This window comes from Podarcis tiliguerta (assembly GCF_965153285.1).
Source record: "Podarcis tiliguerta genome assembly, chromosome: Z".
Lineage (NCBI taxonomy): Eukaryota > Metazoa > Chordata > Lepidosauria > Squamata > Lacertidae > Podarcis > Podarcis tiliguerta.
In genome coordinates this window covers 24,188,755-24,211,797 of record NC_139553.1, presented here as the reverse complement: position 1 = coordinate 24,211,797, position 23,043 = coordinate 24,188,755, and the positions used below count along the sequence as shown (strand labels likewise).

At 42.9% G+C, this 23,043-nt stretch overlaps 1 protein-coding gene across 7 annotated transcripts in view; it reads right to left on the bottom strand.

Annotated features, from left to right (window-relative positions):
• The window catches only part of TRPC5 (transient receptor potential cation channel subfamily C member 5), a 171,234-nt gene that overhangs the window by 87,796 nt on the left and 60,395 nt on the right, over positions 1-23,043 (bottom strand). The gene's annotated exons all lie outside the window — the stretch shown is intronic.

Here is a 23,043-nt window from a genome sequence, read left to right as displayed (position 1 = left end):
CTAATTAATTCATTCATTAATTGGATAGTCTGTCCCCAGGAACCAAAACCAAAACAACTAAAAAGAAACAGACTCTAGGTTCAGCCTCATTTTGAAATAGGATAAACAAAACTGGCTACAAAATTAGCAATTCCCCACCAGAATTATCTCCAACGGAGAGAACAGAACTGAATGCAAGATCAACACCTTACTTTCTATTCTGATGAGGTGGAGAATATTCTCAGAAAATGAAAAATATGCTATGATAGCATGTTTGTCCACCTCAACAGAATAGAAAATAATGTGTTAATCTTCAGCTCCATTCAGCAAGGACTAGTTTTACAAACCAGCATTCAGGTTGCATGTACCACTAAGTATTCTCAAAACCACAATCACATGCACTATCCTAAGAATGCCTGCAGAACTCCTTTTAATGAAAAATTACACCAAGAGTTTATCCCCTCAAACCATTGACCTTTACCTTATTGCAGACCACTATCCTAACTGGATCAAGCATGAAAACCCATGTGGGCCAGAGGCATACATTCCCATGGTATCCAAATGGCTCCCCATGCCTAGGATCCCATGATCAGACTGCAAAAGTGTATGCGCAGGAGAGTGTGTTTTGTTGTCTTTTTTCAGAAAGGAAGAGAAATTCTAAACATTTGGGGGCACAGAGAAACTGGATGTGGCATAGATTCTTTCTTTCTTTTTTAAAAAAGCATTATTTATTTAGCTCAGTTGCTGCAACACCAGTTGACTGGCATTCACATATACCTACGTACTATGCCTTCCTTGGAACATGCTATGTCAGGATAATAGCATTGTTTTCAGAGGCATTGCTGTGGGGAGAGATGGTGACCATACTTTCCTACTGGAGCCAACATCTTACTTTCCCTTAACAATACTGCTGGCAATAACTAAGAATGGTGCTTGTAGGTACCTAGTCTTTCACTCTACAAATCATCTGTCCAGTGGTCTGCATTCTGTGCCATGTCAGGTGCCTGCACTTCAATTTGAGGGTCTCTCCTCTTTCAAGTCAAAGATATACCGTCCCCATCGCCCCCGAGTCAGATTGAGATCGCCAAAGTCACAGGCTTGCTCTTTTTCAGCACTTTTCTGTCTTGATACAGCCCTGAACTTTCCTATATATTATAGCTGTGTAGGTCCTATGGGCTTTGCAATAAGTGAGGTTGTTGCAAATATTGCCTGCAGAACACTGTCAAGCTCTGAGTTTTGTTTTTTGTTTAACCCAAGCAGCAAAAGGTTGTGTTTTTTTTTTTTAAAAAAAAAACTGTTAAAAGCTGTATTGAGGCTGTTGGGGTTTTTTAATTATTATTATATCCAAATTCCTCTTCTTTAACTCCAGAGCTCTTCACAACATTATAGGCAGTGTTTTAGATAGCCTGATATTGTAAGGTCTGTGATTGGACACAAACCAAAGGCTGGTGTGAAGCTGCAATTTATTTATTTTTAAAATACATACAAGAATACACAGAATTTAGCCACCTCTTAATTATTTTGAGGTAAGAAAAAGGAAAGTACTCCCTCTATCATAAAGGATAGTGATGGAAAGTAGATTCCTTTTTCTTCCGCTACAAAAAGCTCCTGGACCTATTGGTCTAACATTTTGCAGGCTAAGTCCACTCCAGAGAGGCTCCCGTGCCTTTAAATTCCATCCACTTTGGCCAAAAAAGGGAAGCGGTAACTTGAGAAAGAGAAGTCTTTAGGAGCTAGCTATTTCTGCATTCCTAGTAATGCCATGGGTTTAAAACAGATACTGAAAGAATGGGACCAATGTGCCAAGCACACTGCAGACTAACAGGCCATTCACACAGGCCAAGGAAGTACAAAATCTCCAGACTGAAGTCTTCCCATAAGACTCATCTTTCAGTCACCACTCACTTCTGCCAGTATTGATAATGTTATACCAACTTTATATGCCTCCAGAGAGGTTGGACTGAGTTCCCAACACCTTCCAACAACAGCCTGGGCCTCTAGCCATCTCAACACCAAGCCACCTGAAGACCTGAAGGGATTACTGTAGAATATTCACTCAACACTTCAGTCAATACTAAGTTGATTTGACAGAAGCAGAAGCAATGTCTGAAGTAGCTGATGAAATTAAGAGACATTTCATTACCAGGCAGCTCAAAGTTCAGAGACAGTATGATGTAGAACAGAGCAGATATGGAGTTTGGAGTTCAAAATGCCAGTCCTGGCAGGTGCTCATGAGGTGGTGCTTTATCTTATACTGGAGTCCAGTTTATACATCCATTTTTTCCATGGGATGCATTATTAATGTAGTAGTAGTAGTAGTAGTAGTAGTAGTAGTAGTAGTAGTAGTATTGCTACAATGGGATTATTATCCCTGTAATACTGTGGAGAAGAGGTATTCTAAATACTCCAGAGAGAACCATACTGAAATCCAATGCATTTTGAAAAGCACCTGTAATTCTATAGTCTGTTGCTAGGGAGCATAATGTGCACATTTTGCCATTCATTTTTTTTGTCCAAAATGTCACAGAGTTGGAGAGGATCTTGTAGGCCATCCAGTCCAACCCTCTTCCCAAGGCATGTAATCTTAAACTAGAGCATCCCTCTATAAAGACCTCCAGGGGGAGAGAGTCCATCAACCTTCTAGGTTCGAGCTATGAAACCTGTTGGGGTACCAGGTGTTGTTGGACTCCAACTCCTATCAGTCCCAGCCATCATAGTGAACAGTCAGGAATGTTGGGAGTTCTAGCCCAGCAACATATTTAGGGCCACATGTTCCCTAGCCCTGCTTTGTTTGGACAGGTCTTAGCATCAATAACTTTCTCCTAGTGTTCAACTCAAAGCCTTTCCTTTTGTACGTTAAGCCCATTTGATCTAGCCCTGCTCTCCAGGGCAGCAAAGAACAAGGACACATCCACACTCTACATTTAGATCACTCTTATGCCACTCTTATCTACTGCAACAATCACAGCTTCCCCAAATAATCTTGGGAGTTTGATAAGGGTGCTGGGAATTGTATCCCTGTGTTGGGTCTCCTAACAACTGTCAGCACCCTAAACAAACTACAGTTCCTGGAATTATTTGAGGAAAGCCATTGCTGTTAAAATGGTCTAAGAGTGCTTTAAATGCATGGTGTGGATGTGACCCAAGTCTCTCCCATCCCCCAGTTCCCAACAACGTATTCAGAAGCATATTGCCTCCAGCATTGGAAGTGGAACGTATTCATCAGAGCTAGCAACCTTCTCCTCCTCCATTAATTTGTTTAATGCTCCTTTAAAGCCCTCCAACTTGGGAGCGAGTTCCAGAGTTTAACTGTGCTCAGCATGAAGAAGGATTTTCTTTTGTCTGTCCTGAACCACCCAACATTCAGCTTCACTGGATGTCCGCATGTTCTAGTGTTAAAAATATCTCTGGGATTTATCAGACTGGAAGCTTCACAGCGCATGGGGAAATGGCCAATCAAAAAGTCTACACAGCCCTTTTACACTCTTATTGTTCTCTTGGTGTTAAGTTCAAGCTGTTATTTAGAGGGAATTGTTGCCTGAACACCTCTACTTTAAAAGGTAGGGGGAGGGACGCTTGAAAGAGAACGAGATGTAAATAGTCTAAAAGCTGCCGGCACCACAGTACTGTGCTATTAAGCTATCAATGTACCTTGCAGCTAAGGCTGAGGCTTTAATGCATCCCCTGTTGCGGCCTTATTATCGACATCTGGTGCTCAGAATGCTGAAACGTAAGCGCACAGCAACCTTTCCAAGCAATTCCATTTTGTAACCTGGCAAGTTCAGTTTTCTGCCAGCATCGACAAATATCCACAGAGCTCAGCACATCACCTGACCTCTCCAACCAAACAGCCACATCTCCTTGAAGTGTGACTAATTGCAGGTGAATGCTGCACACATTTGCCTTGTGACTGTCAAAAGTACTTCATGGGAAGCATTGTCAAAAAGATCTCAGTGGCAGCAGAGTGCTATTTTATCAGTAAAAATATATAAATCACTGAGACTTGGGATGTGCAAGACCTGTTCCTTTATTTCATTGGTTTCCCCTCCCATTTCTCCACAGCCTTGACTAGCTGCTGAAACTCAAGGTTCCTCAGATATATTATTGATTTCCAAGGGGTGGAAATTGGATATACAATAAAGTACAGATTGCATCTAGTTACTCCACTGCTCTTAATGAGATGCTTGTTTGGATTCACATTTTGATCCACATTCAGGTGCATATTTGAATGTTCAGGTGTTGCTGTTCTACTCCCATTACATTCATTTGGATGCACCTCCCAGGGTGCATTCTATGGAGAGTCTTCTGCAGAACATCCCACTTCAGCACCTGAATCACTGAGAAGAGAAGTGCCTGCGTTTCCTCACCCATTTTAGCTGTACACCTAAAAATACAACATATAAGAACCTAAGTAGAACCCTGCTGGGTCAGAACAATGGCCCGTCATAGTAGAACATCCTGCTTTCACAGTGGCCAACCAGATGCCCAAGAGAAGCCCATAGGCAGACCCTGAGCACAACAGCACCCTTCCTACCTGCAATCCCCAGCAATTGGCATCTAGAAGCATCTTGCCACCCAACAGTGGAGGTAGAACATAGCCATTGGGGCTAGTAGGCATTGCTAGCTTTACCCTCAATGAATTTGTCTAATCCCCTCCAAATCAATTATACAAATGAACATTAGGAATCCCTTTGGGGACCTGATGATCTTTAATCTACCCGTTATCACCCCCTTTCCCAAGGTTGCTTATAAATAATATTAAAACCAAATGACAACAAATACAACCATGGCATTTCCGCAGAATCCCCAAGAGCCATTTATCTTGCCATTCCCCATAAGCACCTGGATGGGGGCTCTGCATCCTGAAGGATCAGCCATCATGACTGGTAGCCATAGACAGAATCATCACCCTCTCTGAATTCGTCTCATTCTGTTTTAAAGCCATCTAAGATGGTGGCCCTTACCACACATTGTGGAAATGAATCCTCTAGCTTAACCATGTGCTGCAAGAAGAAGTGATTCCTTTTGTCTCTACTGAATCTTACTCTGACATTCTAAACTTAAATGGTTTGGGACACCGATATTTGCAAGGACATATTTTGCACAGTAACCTGATCATGTTCGAGGATTAGTGGATGAAACCTTCATGATGGTTCCTCCACATATTGAGGTATGTGGCATGGGGAACCGCAAACGATGTTTTTCAGTGGTGGCTCTTTATATGTGGAACTTACTCCCTACTGTGGTATACCTGGCCCCAGTGCTGTATGGCTTTAGCTAGTTAGTCAAGACAACCCTTTTTCAGGAGGTGATTGGGGGAAGAGAAAGTTGATTGCTGCCACTATTAGTAACTGTCATTCAGTGATCTGCCAGCACATGCTGTTTTGGGTTGTGCAATTTTTACTTATTTGACTTGTTGTAAACTGCCCCAGGGCTTGTGCAGGCAGTCGTACATAAATAATCTAAATAAATAAAAATAAACATATCTCCCAACATTCAGCTTCACTGAATGAGAGTGAGAAAAAAACTACCATATCTCTATCCACTTTCCCCACACTGTGCTGTATTCAATTTCCCTCATCACTTGCCTTTTTTCTACACTAAATAGCATGTTTGGAAATACGTGTATAATTAAATTACATTCATGAAAGAGTCAGGATTAGCTGGATTACCCCATAGGGTACACTCCAGGGTTATCTTCACATGATGTGTAGAACACTGTAAAAAAAGAAAGGTCCAGGAAAAGTTTTCTGACACAGAGCTTGTTTGTGACTGCTTTGGAGCTGATGGGGTGGAGGGAGGGCCCATTGAGAACTTCTGAAGCATAGTGGCTTAGGGTATGAATTGAAGGTCAAGAAGCTCATAATTCAAATCTTGCCTTGTTCACAAGCCTTTGAAAAGTTCTCAAACAGTCTGCCCATCTACAGCCTACTTTATATGGTTATTGTAAGCATATAGGGGGGAAATGTAAAAACAAAAACCTGACATATTTGTCCTTCTAGTTCCAGCTCACTGAAACAGCCATCTGTAAATGTGCTTGGGTAGGCTTCCCCTCTCTTCAGACCTTCTGGCAGTGCATGGACAGCAGAGGATTCAACAACAGGGGTGGCAAGATTAGCACACAGCCCAGCTCTCTTTCCACTAGGGATGGCTAGTGCCCATTAAGACTGGTGGGACAGAAGGAAGGGAGGTCAACAATAGATAGAGACAGAGCCAATGGCAGGCAGATCCACCCACTGACCAGTTGTAAATTAGAAGGCAGGCAGGTGTAGGCTGGCTGGCTGAGAGCAGACGGAGGTTGGTGGGCTGTGTCCCACGCATCGTAGCAGACCTATCTCAATTGCTTTTCATGTGATGTCAATCCTACAGAGTGTAAATCATAATGAATCAGGATTCCATATTATTTTCTTTCCTGTTGTGCCCTGTTTTTTTCACCCTCTAATTCTCAGTAGGAGTAATTAGGCTTGCGGTAGACCACATACAATAAGCTATGCTATTATGTCTATTCATCCTTTGTCATATCTCCTGTTCCCTTCTGCTTAACTAATAGACTGACCTTGTCTGCCTGGGGGCAGGGGAAGATAGGTAGCGATAGAGACTTCTCAGCAGAGGGATCATTTCAGATTTTGAGGAGAGGGGGAAATACAGTAGTGGTAGAAGTGTGTAATTCAGCAGAGTCCAAAGGCCAAGACTAGTTATGTTCAGGATACATTGTATGTTCAGTGATACATTGGTGCACTTTCAGAGTATGTGCAAGCCTGATAAAGATGATCATTTGCAGCATGATCCTATACATATCTAGCAACATAGATATGTATGAGTCAGACCTTTGGTCCATCTACACTGACTGACAGTGGCTGTCCAGAGTTTCAGGCAGGAGTCCCTCCCAGTCTTACCTAGAGATGGCAGAGATGGAACCTGGGACCTTTTGCATGCAAGGCAGAAGTAAGCTCACTGAGTTCAATAGTGCACGCTCCCTAGTAGGTGGGTATATGATTGTAGCCTTAGACTGCAGTTCTATACACACAATGCTGAAATAACTCCTATTGAACTTAATGGGCTTCTTTTTGAGCAGATGCTTATAAGATTGCATAATGAATTGTTTATAACAGCAGTTATTCCATGTCAGATGCACTCCCATTGTATATGATCTGACACATTTGGGGGCTAGAGGGGGAAGAGTTGCACTCTAAATGGAACCCCTACTTGGTCAGAAAAGACATGGCACTCCTTTAAAAAGGTACAGGTACCCCTGACCATTAGGTCCAGTCATGGACGACTCTGGGGTTGCGGCGCTCATTTCGCTCTATAGGCCGAGGAGCCGACGTTTGTCTGCAGACAGATTCCGGGTCATGTGGCCAGCATGGCTAAGCCGCTTCTGGTGAACCAGAGCAGCACACGGAAATGCCGTTTAACTTCCTGCCGGAGCGGTACCTATTTCTCTACTTGCACTTGACGTGCTTTCAAACTGCTAGGTTGGCAGAAGCTGGGACTGAACAACAGGAGCTCACTCTGTGGGTGGTGCTGTGGTCTAAACCACAGAGCCTGGGGCTTGCTGATCAGAAAGTTGGCGGTTCGAATCCCTGCGACGGGGTGAGCTCCTGTTGTTCGGTCCCTGCTTCTGCCAACCTAGCAGTTCGAAGGCACTCCTTTACTACAACATTAATCTTGGAGTTCAGTGGAATCCATTTCCCCTTTGCAGCTTCCATCCCTGTTAGTTAAGGCGATTGTATGGCTGCATATTTGTCTTCTTTTCTTTTGCCTTCCCCAAGTGCTGTAAGTTAGAGACTTACAGGGGAAGCATGTAGGTGAAGACAAGTCAAGGTGAGTAAATGGGCAAGGTAGGAAAGGTCAGATCCAGCAGCTAAAGCCTAGCCAAGTCAGGCAAAGCCAAGTTAAAGCAGGCAAAGTTGGGCAAAGGCCAAGGAAGTCTTGACAAAAGCTTTCCTTAAAAAAGGCAAACGTAAACAGAATGCTGGACAGCTCCAAATGAGCCCTGCTGGCTTCAATTCTCTCCTTCTATGGTAGTTATCAGAAGATGTTGTCTCAGCATGGAGCTAAACCCAGCTAAAGTTTTATAAGGGATGACAAGGTCTGTAATTTAGTTCACTCTGCCTTCCTGGAGGAGCAGGTGCAGTTGTTAAAAGCACTTTGCCAGCTTTTGCAGTCTCTGTCCTGCAAGGTTGGCAAGATGGAAGTCTGCACAGGGCACATCTCCTGCATCTAGGCAGTAGGACAGTAAATAAGATACTGACTTCAAAAAAGTAGCCTGAGTCTTGCCCTCATCAGAGTCATCCACCGCACACAGTAAAATCCTAGGGTTGGGGCCATGACCATAAAGTAAGGACAACATATAGGTCAAAAATTATAATACTTCTGGCGTTTTTGAGGGCTTTATATTGTGCCTTGACAGTTTGCAAACACAATTTTCAGTTAATGACTCCCCTGGTTGCAAAGCCATCATTACGAAGAAAAAGCCTTTGCTGATAACACAACATCTGACAAAGCATGGTTTGTAAATTGCTAATTCTCGGTTCTTAACAGAGCATAGATCCATGCCGCTCTGACAGGTTTAGCTTGTGTTTAGGGCAGCTCCTTTTCCTTTTTAGTTTTTTCTTTTCTTTTTCATTTTCTTTTTACAGAGACAGAAGAATACATTATTTTACTCCAAGAACTGCACAGTTCTCCCAAGGTTATTTTCAATGAATGACCTGAATAAGATTTCCTTTCCTTTTCTTTTTGCCAGTTCTCTTGACATGAGCTGTTGAGCAGGAACCTTCAGAGAATGACACAGTCAGATCTCATGTTAAGAAAAAGAGGACAAACCTTTTTTTTTAGAAATGTTAGCAGCTCTGCATTCAATTATTATTTTTCTGCCATCTGTACACAAAGTGGTTTATTATTATCACACTCATCTTTATTCTCTGAAAGTAGTTTGACACATCACACGACTGAGTCCAGAGGGGTTCAAAATGATATCATAGCAAGCTAAGGGTGTGATCACACCATCATTTCTTGTTAGACACCAAGCAGGCTTCAGACTCATGTTTGTGCCTTTTTGTGCCGAGTAACAGCCTAATGATTGAAACCTAAAGATACCTTACCTGAGTACAGATTTACTCCCTTAAAAGGTTTGCATTTGAGAATGGGCCTTAAAGGAGCCCCGAGATCTCACACACCCACTCTTATTCAGGCATGGTGATTCTGTTCCTACTTTGCTTCTGTGAGACAATTCATGGTTTACTGTTTCAACCATACTAGCAAACTATGTTTTGTGCTTGCTATGTCAAGCAGGATTGGATACCAGAATCAAACGCTGGTGACCACTCCTGACTTGCAGGATAAAACAAAATGGTATGCTATGGTTTGCCTCAAAACAAGGAAATCACCTCATTTATTTAAATTTTGTATACTTATTTAAACAATTTTCAAAGCATTCAACAACAGCAGTCTCTAAGTGCCTATATTCTAAGGGGGTATGTGTATGAGCCCAAGTTCCATTGAAAGTCCATATGTGTAGTGCCTAACCATGGCTTGGCATTACATTTGAAACAAGTCCATGGGTCTAATGGGATTCTTTATGCCCTTTTGTAAGCAAGGTTGTTCCATTCATTACACCATCAAGGAACAGCAAGGGCCATCTGTACTCATTTGGATCACTATTTTGAGAACTGGATCTTGTTGCTTAATCTATCAATATATACGGAGTCTTAAAATTCAAGAAAGGTTTACATTGGGTGGTTAACTGTAGCTTTATGAAACAATGTACTAATCTGTGGCATCTAAATGAGTTATGTTGTTAACGGCTGGTTCCTTCTTTCTCTTCAGTCCAGATCAGACATAGCAATCTCAGTCCAACAAACCATGGTTTATTGGACTAAAAGTGAACATTGTGATCATACACTTCCCTCTGGGCCTCTTTCTCTTTTCTCACATGTTGTAATGAAAGACTTCAAGGGTTACTTAAACCAGTCCCCCATTACATCTGACAAGAAACAAGGGTGCTCATTTATTCTACTTTCCAGTGGTCAGTCTATTTGCCTTCTTGCACTGAAGGCATCCTCAACGGCTACCCAATCCAAATGTAGGAGAACATCTACACCACACATTTAAACTACCGTATTTTTCACTTTATAAGACGCACCAGACCACGAGACGCACCTAGTGTTTGGAGGAGGAAAACAAGAAAAAAAATATTCTGAATCCCAGAAGCCAGAACAGCAAGAGGAATCGCTGTGCAGTGAAAGCAGGAATCCCTCTTACTGTTCTGGCTTCTGGGATAGCTGCACAGCCTGCATTCGCTCCATAAGACGCACACACATTTCCCCTTACTTTTTAGGAGGGGAAAAGTGAGTCTTATAGAGCAAAAAATACGGTATATTGAACTGAAAGCATATGGCTCACCCCAAAGAATCCTGGAAGCTACAGTTTACCTCTGTCAGAGCTATAATTCTCACAACCCTTAACAAGCTGTAGTCCTTAGGATTCTTTGGGGGAACCCCTTGTGATGTCATTGTAAGGCATGGCCTAGTTTAAAGATTCAGAAGCCCTAAGAAGAGAGGGTAGAAATAGCATTGAAGTTTCAAAGTAGTTGACACCTGGTCAGCAGATTGAGAAGTCTGGCTACTGTCTTCCTCGCTACAGTGAGATGTACTGAATTTATTTTTAATTGACAATATTTTTTTTCCCTAAATTTGCATTCATACACCTGCATGTACATAGCTACATTTTATGCAAATCTGTGGCCTTTTTCGCCCTCTTTTTACTGGTGTATCTACACTCTTTTTGGGGCAATATGTAAGCATTTAGCTTACTATAAACCAGGATACAAAACCAGAATCAAATCTGAAGCAGGGGTTTTTCGCCCTTGCAGTTTTTTCCCCCCAAAGGAGGAGGATACAAAAAACCCTAAAAGACAAAACAAACCATTTGTGAGCTCAGCCCCAGGTGGGACACAAAGAAAAGGGCCTCTCTGCTAGATTTTATACAGCAGACAAAGGGGTCGGAGCCAAGACACTCATACAAATAGGTGTGTTGAGAATAAAAATTGACTGGCTCTATGTGAAGTGGTAGCTTCACTGCTTGCAGCTCAACCTACAATAGTTGCATTTTTAAAGCATAGTTTAAAGTGGGTTAAAATAAATCCTTAAAGAATAAACTATTTTTGTCCCAGTCTTCGACAATGGTGCAAGAATGATATGGAAAGCAAGTTGGGAAAGAGACCAGATATTGTCTATTCATATTAACTAGTTTGCTTACGTTTTACTTTCGCTGCTTATACAAGTGTTTAAGAGAGGAAGTATACTTTTGGAAAGAGGTAGCAGGTGTACCCAGGGCATCAGACAATGGCATCGGAACTCACCCAGACATGCTTTGTTCATTTGTGCATTTAAGAAATATACTGGCACTACATGATCAAAAGATGTCATACCTATTTATTGTTCAGACTGTGATCACAGTTTCTCTACTACTTTAGTTACAAATACGCACGCAAGGGTCTAAATTCTCATTAGCTCCACTTCAGCAGTGATTTTGGAGTTGCTGTGGGTTGCTTCTTGAATATGCTAGCATACTGCATTGCAACTGTCAGAAAGGCAATCAAATTGTAGGGGGAAATAGAAGACGGACTGGAGATAACCTAAAACTGAGCTAGCTGACATGGTGACCTCAAGTTGTAGCTGGACTACAATTCTCATCATCCCTAATCACTGGCCTTGCCTGCTAAGGGTGATGGGGATTGTAGTCCAAGACATCTGGAGGGCACCACATTGGCTATTCCTGATTTGTTTAAATCAAGGGTTCTGAAATGTGACATATTCCTTACTTGGAGTCTTCCTGTAATCTTGGATTCTGATCATGTCCATCAGAATGAAAGCAGATTGTTTGTTGTGTGTGTGTGGGGGGGTGTCATTTAGCAATTAGGATGTTTTCTTCACTTTATCTGCATTAGGACATAAATGTGCAAGCATTTAAACAAATTAGCTCACGTTTTTCAGCTACAGCCATATTAATTATTTGCTGTAGGAGACACAGCAGCCTTAGCTATGAAGCAGATACATGTACCAGGAACTGTTCACACATCATGTCTTGCTACAAAAGATGAAAAAGCTGTCAATCAATCTTAGAAAGACAGCTCTGCACATATTCTTGGTTTTCACTAAAGCAGACCAAGACCCAGATAACCTGTGAATCCAGTCCAAAGATCACATCCATTTAAAGCAGGGGTAGGCAACCTAAGGCCTGGGGGCCAGATGCGGCCCAACTGTCTTCTCAATCCAGCCCACGGACGGTCCGGGAATCAGTGTGTTTCTACATGAGTAAAATTTGTCCTTTTATTTAAAATGCATCTCTGGGTTATTTGTGGGGCATAGGAATTTGTTCATATTTTTTTTTTCAAAATATAGTCCAGCCCACCACATGGTCTGAGGGATGGTGAACCGGCCCACGGCTGAAAAAGGTTGCTGACCCCTGATTTAAAGGAATATTATACCACTGCCCCCACAAAGAATCCTGAGAACTGTAGCTTAAGGGTGCTGGATATTTTAGCTCTGAGAGGGCTCTCCTAACAACTCTCAGTCGCCACAATGAACTATATGTACTCAATATTCTTTGAAGGGATGCCTGAATGTTAAAAGTGGTATTAGAGTGCTTTAAATGAATGGTGTGAATGTGGCCATACTCCCTAGAGTTACTACTAACCCCAGTCACCCAGTCACTCTCATCCTTCTGCAACATCAACATTTGAAATAGGGTGGCCAATTACGCACCACCCTAAGAAGTAAATACATCACCAAAAAGAGGACAACACAAATTTGGGTAAATGTTCCTTTGCTAAATAATTATTACAATTTCAACTGAAATACAATGCATAGTGGGGAAGACTGTTATCAGACAACATGTATGCTTCCTTAGTCCAGGTGTTAATGACTGAATGCCAGTGGCAGATGGCCTGCTCTTGTCAGGGACTGGGCAGAGGAGGAATGGTGGAGACCGCCTCCAATCCTAACCATTCCAGGAAGGAGGAGGAGGAAGAAGAAGACACCATAGATTTACAACAGTGGTTTGCAGGAGGGCACAGCTCAGAGGCAGATGAGGGGGAAAGTTGGGAAATAATGGGAGAGGATGAGGGGGAGGCAGAAGCAGACGGCAACTGGCTGACATTGTGTCATTAGAAAGCATCTCAGACCTTCTATGTCCCAGAACCCGGCTAGCCTTAAAAGTAGGAGAGCAAAGAGCTCAAAGATAGAGGGCACGTAGCAGCACCCATAGAAGTGACAAATGAGGAAGTGGGAGAGAATGGGGATGGAGATTCACTCAGGACAACACCATTCTCCATGAGGCTGGGTTCTAGAGCCTCGCTTTGTAATTATTGAACTAAAAAAGGACCGTAAGAAACCTTTCCTTGTCTTTATACTTTCCTGGGCAACCAGCTGGGAGCCACTGACAGCATTTTCTCTCTCTTTAAAACAAAATAATCTTGCAGTGGAACATCCCTTTAATGTAGAGGTCAGACCACTTGACAGCCCTTGAAATACAGGGCGTTTCTCTGTAAAGTAGGGCAGATTTGAAAGTCTGTTTACCTAGAAGATCCATTCTACACATGGCATTCATTTTCAGCATTTGGGGTTCTCTAAATTCATGCACACAATGAAGTGCCACATGAAAGGACCTTCTGATCTGAGCATTCCCTCCAACCACTGGGGAGGACCTGGGGACAGAGTGCAGCAGTTTCTGATGGGTGCAAAAGGGGGACTTTGCTGACTGCAACACAACACAAAAGGGAGCCTCTAGCACTGGGAGGGCCTTATTGTCTGCTTTGGCTCTTTGTCCAGCTACAGTCATTTCTGTACAGGAATGCCTTGATCACAGTGGCCCAAGCTTTGATAACCTCAAGGCTGACTTACAGTAAGCCTGCAATCTATGCAGGGGCTACAGTCCGGGGATCGTGTCTAAAGCCAAAATTGTGTATACTCAAAAACCATTGGGTTCAATGGCAGGTGATGCCCCAGATGCCAGTCCCCTTTCCTTTTAATTTTTTTTGCCAAGCATGTAAAGCTAAATGTACACAAGTTAAATGTCTGTTCGTTGTGGGCTTACTGTACTATAATGTGTTCTATGTGAAGTTTGTATGGAAGCCTTTGAGGTCTGTATGGAAGCTCAGAGCACAGAAGCCAGGCTACCAAGAACACATTAACAGGGTGAGAAGTCTGATGGACAGTGCTGCTCCCTAGGCTGGTGGCAAGGAAGGCAGCAGGGCAGGTGGAGCTGACAGAGGGCAGACTGAAGTTGGTGGGAACGACACTCTATTTGCCCGGATGGAGCAGCCTCCACTGCCAAAGGGGACCAATCATAATAAACTTCAGTTTAACATTTTCCATAAGGTTTATGTGTTTTCCCTCTATGCCTTACTTGGGAAGTTCCTGACTAATAAAGGGGATGGCTTGCGGGATTTCATTCCATTTCACTGCAAGGCCCATAGCTTACAAAGTGGCAGGCACCTCATCTTATGCTTTAAAGCAACAGAACAGCTAAACCCTCTCTTCTGCTCATGATTTCTAATTTTAGTGGTTGTTATAATAAACACACTAGGGAAGTTTATTACAGTGACAAATTTCATGCTTTATAGTACCACTCCTCCAGTTATTAAAGCCCTCTGCTATATTTCTTTTATGTAATGCAGAGATAGTGGGGTGCGCGGGGGGAGGTAGCATAAAAATAGGAACAGCAGACGGGACCACATTCAAATAAATCCGGATAGCTGAAAATAGCTTTTCAGTATGTACTCCATTTTGCTGTTAAGGCTGTAAAAAGAGTTCAGTGCCCCAAAACCGGATTCTTAACATATGCCAACAACAGCAACAACCACCTATTAAAATATACTTCTCTGTTGCATAGTTTGGATATTATTGCTGTTCACTGTAACAGAAAATTATGCTGTTTGATGGCCTCTCAGTTTGAACATGAAACAAGTACACACACACACACAGAGAGAGGGAGAGAGAGAGAGAGGGAGAGAGATTTCTAAATACTTGGGGAACATCCTTGGTAGGTAAAGGTAAAGGGACCCCTGACCATTAGGTCCAGTCGTGACCAACTCTGGGGTTGCGGTGCTCATCTCGCTCTATAGGCTGAGGGAGCCAGCGTTTGTCTGCAGACAGCTTCCGGGTCATGTGGCCAGCATGACTAAGCCGCTTCTGGCGAACCAGAGCAGCGCACGGAAACGCCGTTTACCTTCCCACCAGAGCGGTACCTATTTATCTACTTGCACCTTGACATGCTTTTGAACTGCTAGGTTGGCAGGAGCAGGGACTGAGCTACGGGAGCGCACCCCGCTGTGGGGATTCGAACCGCCGACCTAATGATCGGCAAGCCCTAGGCTCTGTGGTTTAACCCACAGTGCCACCCGCGTCCCTACATCCTTGGTACACAGGTGCAAATGTCTGTAAATAAAAAGAAAATGATGGGGGCAGGCAGGACTCCAGTTACCTGACAGATCTTCAGGCTTATTTGTACTTCCTCTTGTCCTACTACTTTCTCCCCTCCCTGGGTAAAACTACTCTTTAGTGTTCAACTGGACCAAATGGCAATTTAGGTCCCACCAGGAATTACCATTTGTTCCACTCTATTGCTAAAGAGTGGTTTTTCCTACAAAAGGAGAAGGGTTAGGGGGAAACCACTTGGACCCATGCCTAGAAAGTGAGGGTCAAGCAGAAAAATTCCCTGACCTGTGCTTCCTAGGCATGGCACAAGTGGAAGTGTGGATGCTGTGCATATAGCAATAAAAAAATAAAAAAAATGGAACTCACTCCAGCAGGAGGCAGTGATGGCCACCAACTTGGATAACTCAAGTTATTTTACAGTGTTATTTTCTGTTATGTTCTCCCACCAATGCTTGAGGCAGTATACCTCTGAATACCAGTTGCTGGAAACTGCAGGTAGGGAGAGTTGCTGTTGTACTTAAGTCCACCTTGCAGGTTCCCCATAATGGGCATCTGAATGGCCATTATGAGAACAGGAGGCTGGACTGGATGGGCCATTAGCCTGACCCTGCAGGACTTTTCTTATGTGCCCATGTTAGAGCCTGTGAGCTTCCACAACATGGAAGGCTATTGAACTTTCAAAGTGAGCCCCCTTCAGGCATCACAGGCATGTAGAGACAGCATGAATATTAAGGGTTGCAGGGCTCTGCCTTTAGCTCTGCCCCACCATGGAGAACCTCAGGCTAGCTTCCCCACACACTTGTCTAGTGTAGCTTTCGTAACAAGAAGGCTTTGCTCCTCTATGAGCCTCCCCACAAAATAAGGGACATACTGTAAGAATGTGGGTCAGACCATTGGTCCATCTAGCTCAGAACTGTTTATCCTGACTGATAGCAACTCTCTCCAAGGCAGTGGGTGTTCCCAGACCTAACTGGGAGTGCAGAGGATTGAATCTGGGACCTTCTGCATGCAACATAGGTGCTTTGCCACTGAGCTATGCTACTCTACACACCCCTTGCTCCAGGGCTGTAATCCAAATCAGGGAGGTAGGTGGGTGCTTTTAGAAGAAAATGGCACCCAGGTAACCAATCACCGATTGGTCCCTCTATCAGAATTATCATCTCCGCTCTCCTGCCTGCCCCAGCAGTGCAGTTGCTATATTTTGCTCATCTCAGTAGAAAACACAGGAAGCAGCCATTGGTCCTTCAATGTCTGTACTGGCTGGTCTAGTCTTTCTAGGGTTTCAGACACAGCCTTTCTTAGCTTTGCCCAGGGATGCTGGGGATTGAAACTGGGATCTCATGCATGCAAGGCAGGTGCCCTGCCAGTGAACCACAATCTTTCCCCAGAGGATTCGGAATAATGGAGAAATCAATTAACTGCAAGTGCTATAGAGAGAGAAGAGATCCAGTGTTGCATCCAATGTGCCATGTAAGAGATTAGGGATATTCTTGTTGCACCCTTTTTCTTATATCAGCAGTCGCTGACACATACACACACACACACACACACTATTGCACATTGCTAAATGTTCTGTTTCTTGAATGCTGCATTCATTTATGCTGCATTAGCAACCCAGCCATAACAGGAGGTTTTGGGGGTTTTTTTAAGTAAGAAAATTTAATGGACTGTTAAATGTACCTGGCTTACTTATTATAGAATCGTTTCTACTCAGACACATTCAGTAGCATTTGCTATCTGGATACTAGGTGGTTGTATGAAGAGGCGGTGATATTTTTAGGTTACTGTGTATCCTTTCACATGCATGTGTAATGTAATCAAGATGCATTTGCCACCCACCCCACTCAGAGATTTAACTTGCAGGGAACAGGGGGGAGAAGGTGGAAACAAACATTCAAGCACATGAACATGTTTTAAAAGCTCTCCACAAGAACAAACCCAACATAAATGCCCTCTCCCAAAGTGTCAGTGATTTAGTAAGGACAGGTACCACAAAATACAGTCGCTGGTAAATATGAACTAGGGGTGCAAATGCTTTTCGTGGTGAGCACAAGTCTGTTTGCACATCTCTAACAGGGACTAAAGAAGTGTATGCGTATTGTGCAACCTGGCATACAGCTTTTTTTGCTTTTTTTTGAACTGAGAAGGGGAAAGTCACACATTCAGAAAACTGCTTCTTTGATCTGCTTTGCTGTCACTGAATCAGATCAAGAGAAGTAAAAATCCTTTATTTTTGGTCACTTATAATTGTATTAGGGACGTGGGTAGCACTGTGGTCTAAACCAATGAGCCTAGGGCTTGCCAGTCGGAAGGTCAGCGGTTCAAATCCCCACAATGGGGTGAGCTCCTGTTGCTTGGTCCCAGCCCCTGCCAACTTAGCAGTTCGAAAGCAGCTCAAAATGCAAGTAGATGAATAGGTACAGCTCCAGCGGGAAGGTAAATTGTGTTTCCATGTGCTGCTCTGGTTTCACCAGAAGTGGCTTAGTCATGCTGGCCACATGATCCAGAAAAACTTTCTGTGGACAAACGTCGGCTCCCTCGGCCAGTAAAGCGAGATGAGAGCCGGAACCCCAGAGTTGGTTGCAACTGGACTTAACTGTCAGGGGTCCTTTACCTTTACCTTTTATAATTATATTGGAATAACCATTTACAGCTTCTGGAGTTCCAATGCTTTATTCATGCAAAAACTATTCACAGGATGAATAGTGATGAGGGAGAGAGCAACAGCAGACATCTAGTCTCAACAAGTTTGGAAAAAGAAAGACAAAGTGGCTCAGTCTTTAGGGGTGGAGTTAGACAAAGTGGCTGCAAACAGGGAGTGGCTAGATCACTAGCCAAATAATACCCTCTTGTGGTTTAAAGTAACATATGCATTAGCCAGAAGTTCAGGAGAAGTAAATGTATTTGCTTTTCTACAACTGTCTTAAAACTCTTGGTATCATAAAAGCAAAGATTTGGAAGGGATCACGGTGATCATCTAATTCAACCTGGTACTCACTGCAGTGAAGATGAACATCGCATTGTGTACAGCATCACAGACAGATGGACATCCAGGCTTTGCTTAAATATCACCAGACTGTTCCACAGCTGAACATCTCCTACCATTATAATTTTCCTCCAGATACTTAGTTGAAGTCTGTTTCCTTACAATCTCTACCCAATGGTTCTTGCACTGTCATCTGAAGCAACCAAGGACAGTTCTTGTATAGGAAACATAACACCACACTTTTAAAGCACATTACTTCTTCCCCAAAAATCTTGGGAACTGTAGTTTCTTAAGGGTGCTAAGAACTGTAGCTCAGTATCAAACAATGAAGGAATACATGCAGTACAACCTCATCAAGCACAACTCTGTATATGAAATGAGAGTATATTGTACAGCAAATATCTCAATGCAACACATACTATAACTCAAAATAATGCAAGCTTAAAGAATATGAAGACAGTCTCAAATCAATCCTGAAGGGATACATACAGTCTTACTGATTACTATTCAGTTGCATCTCTTTCAGTGAAACTGATTCTCACCAAATATGTCCGGGATTGCAACTTAAAAATTGTGTAGATGCATCAGAGTTGGGCTGTGAGCAACAGTCTCTTGGGAGTAATAATGAGTTGAGCACCAGCAGGAACTGTAAAATAGGTCAGTGGTCAGAACAGATGAGCAATTAAGATCAGAGGGTAAACGGCAATTCAGAACCAAACAGCATGACTAGAGACATGAGGCATGCTAGAGTAGGGGTGGGGAAACATCTTCAGACTGAGGGTCACATTCTGCTCATAGCAACCTTCTGGAGGCCAAGTGCCTATGGTTGACAGAGGCAGAGACAAAAGGTGGAGCAATGAATGTAAATCTTACCTTTGTTCAATAGGGTAGTTTCTAAACACCCCCCCCCCCCCGCCTCTATCCCTCATCCTAGTAACCAAGAACAATTACCGGAGTTCAAGTCCTGCTAGATCAGACCAAAGGCCCATTCAGTCCAACATCCCATTCATACAGTGGACAGTCATATGTGCATGGGAAGCCTGAAAGCAGGACCTACATGCAACAGCACTCTACCCAACTGTGACTCTCAGTAACTATTATTCAGATGCATACTGCAAAAGTGACTCCCTACCACCAGCACACAATCACACCCACTCTATACATCTACTTCTCATGTCAGGCGAGGTAGCCGATGGGTCTCAAACCCTTATGCAAAGATAGGCTCCAGCAGATTGAGTGGACAAGACCCATGGTGGGTCCAACAATCAAGGAGGCGGTTTCTGCACATGCTGTAGAGGGAGGAGAGGGGCAAATGGGGCTTATCAACCTAGGAAGGTAGCCCATCTAGAAGGAAAACTCTGATCCTAAACCACAGCTGTCTTGTGGGATATCTTCACGAGAAGAAAAGGCTAAACTCTGGAGTCCTCAAGACAGCTGGGATGGTGCCTTGTACTCTTACTCCCAGCAACTCCTGCAGCAAAGCTGGTGTCAAACGTATTGCTAGACGAAGGCTGAGATGTAAGAGGCAGCCCTTTATAATTCATCCCTGCCCCTACTGAAAGCAAGGTGAACCTGGGTAGGTGAAGTCATTCCAGAAGGTTCTTTACTTTCTGTGGTAAACGAAAGCCTGCCTTCTGCAGTTCAGTTGTTCACCACAAGAAGCAGCCCAAAGCTAATTCCAACAGCTGTTGGTGGGATGGTAGTGTTTTAACTTCTGGCATGTGGCTTATCTGTCATATTCCACACCTGAACTGCTGCACAATGTTAGTCTCCGCCCATTTTTCTAGGAGCAACCCTTTTCCCTGGAAGTAGTGTCAGCCTCCCCCAGCCCCACTGAATGTAGAGGCTCCATTTCCTGTCTCAGGAGATTGAGACACCTGGTTTGTTTTGAAAATCTAGCCAAAAGCTCATCTGGCCTCATTTCTGTCAGTTTGCATTTTTTGGTGAAGAAAGTATTGATCTGATTGTGTAAAGATCTTTCCTATTATAATTGATTCAGGAGGGCTCTGGAAGCTTCTCTGTGTGATACAAGCTGGTGCAAGCTGGAAGTTTCTAGCTGACAAGCAAGTTTCTATTCTGCCTAGAAACAAGCAGAAGGTTACTGATGTTTGGGTTATTCCTTCAGAGAAGCTGAACAGCTGGTTTAAACTGGTTCTGTTATCTCTTTCACTCAGGGTTATGCTGACTATAATAATAAGCCAGATGGAGCCTAAGTTTCACTTTCTTTCTGCCTTTCCTTCTGGTGTGGTGTTCTGTACATAGTATCCTGTGTGTTAAAGTTTTAGTCTTATTATAAGTTATTGTAAGTTTAGGTTACGTCTGCTGCAACTGGATTTCTTATGAACAGTGCCAATCTTGATTGTATGGATTTGTGACTGTTATGCTCATTTACCTTCAGTAGCAGTAGTAAACTCTGCTGGATGAAAAACAATTGCCTCTGGTCTATTTTGGGGGGAATCCTGCAACATGCTTGAGTTTTCATTCTAACTATACATTGGAGTTCTGCTTTGGATCAATGCGAGCAGAATTATTGTCAATTTCCTGGGGGCCTTTCAGAAACATACTGATAATAAAGGGGGTGAATCAGCCCATAAATGTTTAATATTGATGAACACGTGATGTCTCTCATTAAAAAGCCACAAAATAGAAAGTATGTGCTTTGTTGTAGCTTTTAAAAAAGACCTTATTTGTTTTTGCTCATTATGATGTTAACAGCTATATAAATGCTGGGAATTTGCATTTTGCTGGTAAGAATGACTAAAGAACCAACAGTACATTTAAATAAATATAAAACGACTGGAAATTAATCTTCCTAAAGAGCTTACTCACTCAGATTCCCTTAATGCTTTCCATAGCTGTATTTTACACAATGTACATTTTACAGATAAGCGGCTTTTAAATTGAAAAACATGCTCAATAAAGCAATTTTATGAGTACCAGTGGTAATCATTAATATGTATCCAATTGGGCAGAAGTTTTACTCAGCTTTCTTAAGGAATCGTTTTATTCTAGGCAGGGGAAGAATGTTCAATTCCTTAAAGCCATTTCCATTTCTCTGACCTACATACCCCAGTAAGGGCCAATCTACAGAATTTGTGGTGAAAAGATGGGAAATATAATTGTGGTTTATTCACTACAAAGTGATGGGAGGTTTTGTAGTGGGGGGCAATCAAAATAAAGGTTGCAGTGTTTGGGACTTCTTGGTTTAGAGAAAAGGTGAGTAAGAGGCAGCATGATAAGAGGTCTATAAAATTATGCACAGCACTAGGACTCTTTTTCAGCCAGAACTTACAAGAACTCAGTTCTGGCCTCTCTCAGGTGGGTGCCATTGCCAGTATAAGAGAACAAGGGAGGCGTTCATAGTAGGTTCCAGCATCTCTATTTCTAGAAAAATAGCACTGCATGGCACAGAGAAAAAGGTAGAGAAAAGGTGGGGCTTTTTTGGAGGTTGACACCCCAATAGTGAAATAATCTCAATGAAAACACTTAGATGGCACTTGCTTCATTGGATTTTTCTTGCCAAGCGTAGACAGTTTTATGCTCCCAAACTTTAAATGCTTTATGTTATGCTATTCCTGCATGTTGCTATTTTACTATTTTCAGTTCCACTTTTCCAGATGTTTTACATCATTTGTATGCTAATGATTTAGTGTTTAAATGCGAAGTTCAATCTCTCTCTCGCTTTTGCCTTTTGGAGTTGGCCAGCTGTTCACTGCTGGGTCCTGATCTATGTTCTGCCCATCCCTGGTCTATGGAAAAATCCTGTACTCCAGAAGAGGGGAATCAGCCTATGGGCCATGGCCAGTCAATGTAGACAATGCTAATTAATTCCTTCCCATTGAATCAAATGAAACAATTTAAAAAGCAGTGTGTGGTAGTGATCGGAGCACTGGACCTGAAAGATTAAGCATCAAATCCCGACACATCTGTGAAGCTTACTGGGTGACTTTGGGCCACTCACCATCTCCCAGCCCAACCTACTTGTGATGGGGAGAATCACACACATCACTTTGAGCTCAAGCTCAAAGTGATAACACCAAGGTTGCATATTCAATTCCTCTATGGGACAGCTGCAGGGAGTTGAACTAGATGATCCTCAGAGTCCCTTCCAACTCTACAATTCTAGGTGACATCTTAAAAAAAGGTGCCCTCCCTTCTCTTCGACACAGGAAAGAAAGTCTCTTCTGAAATGGGGCAGCTCTTATGTACAAATATATTAAAATCATTTTTAAAAATTAAAAGATATATGATAAACTATTAAGACATTTTTTAAATCTACCGATACGCTTCCAATCAGTCAATCTCAGTTCTACCCAGCATGTTCAATGATGGGCGATGAGGGCAGTGCCAAGGGTCACCAGCCTGGTATACACAGTTAATTGACTAAACATTGCAGATCTGCATTTTAAAATCTTCTTGCACTGACCCCTTGTGGCAGGTCTTATTCTGAGGTCTCTTGCCCATCTACTAAGATCAGCAGCAGAAGGGGTATGGAGCTGAATCTGGCCCTCAAGGCCTCTATATCTGGTCCCCGGACTCCCCCTAGGCCATAGCCTGCTTCACAATCTCCCCAAAGGTTTTTGCCAGGCTGGAATGTGTCCTTGAACTCTGATGGTGCCTTTTGCTTGCCTAGATGAA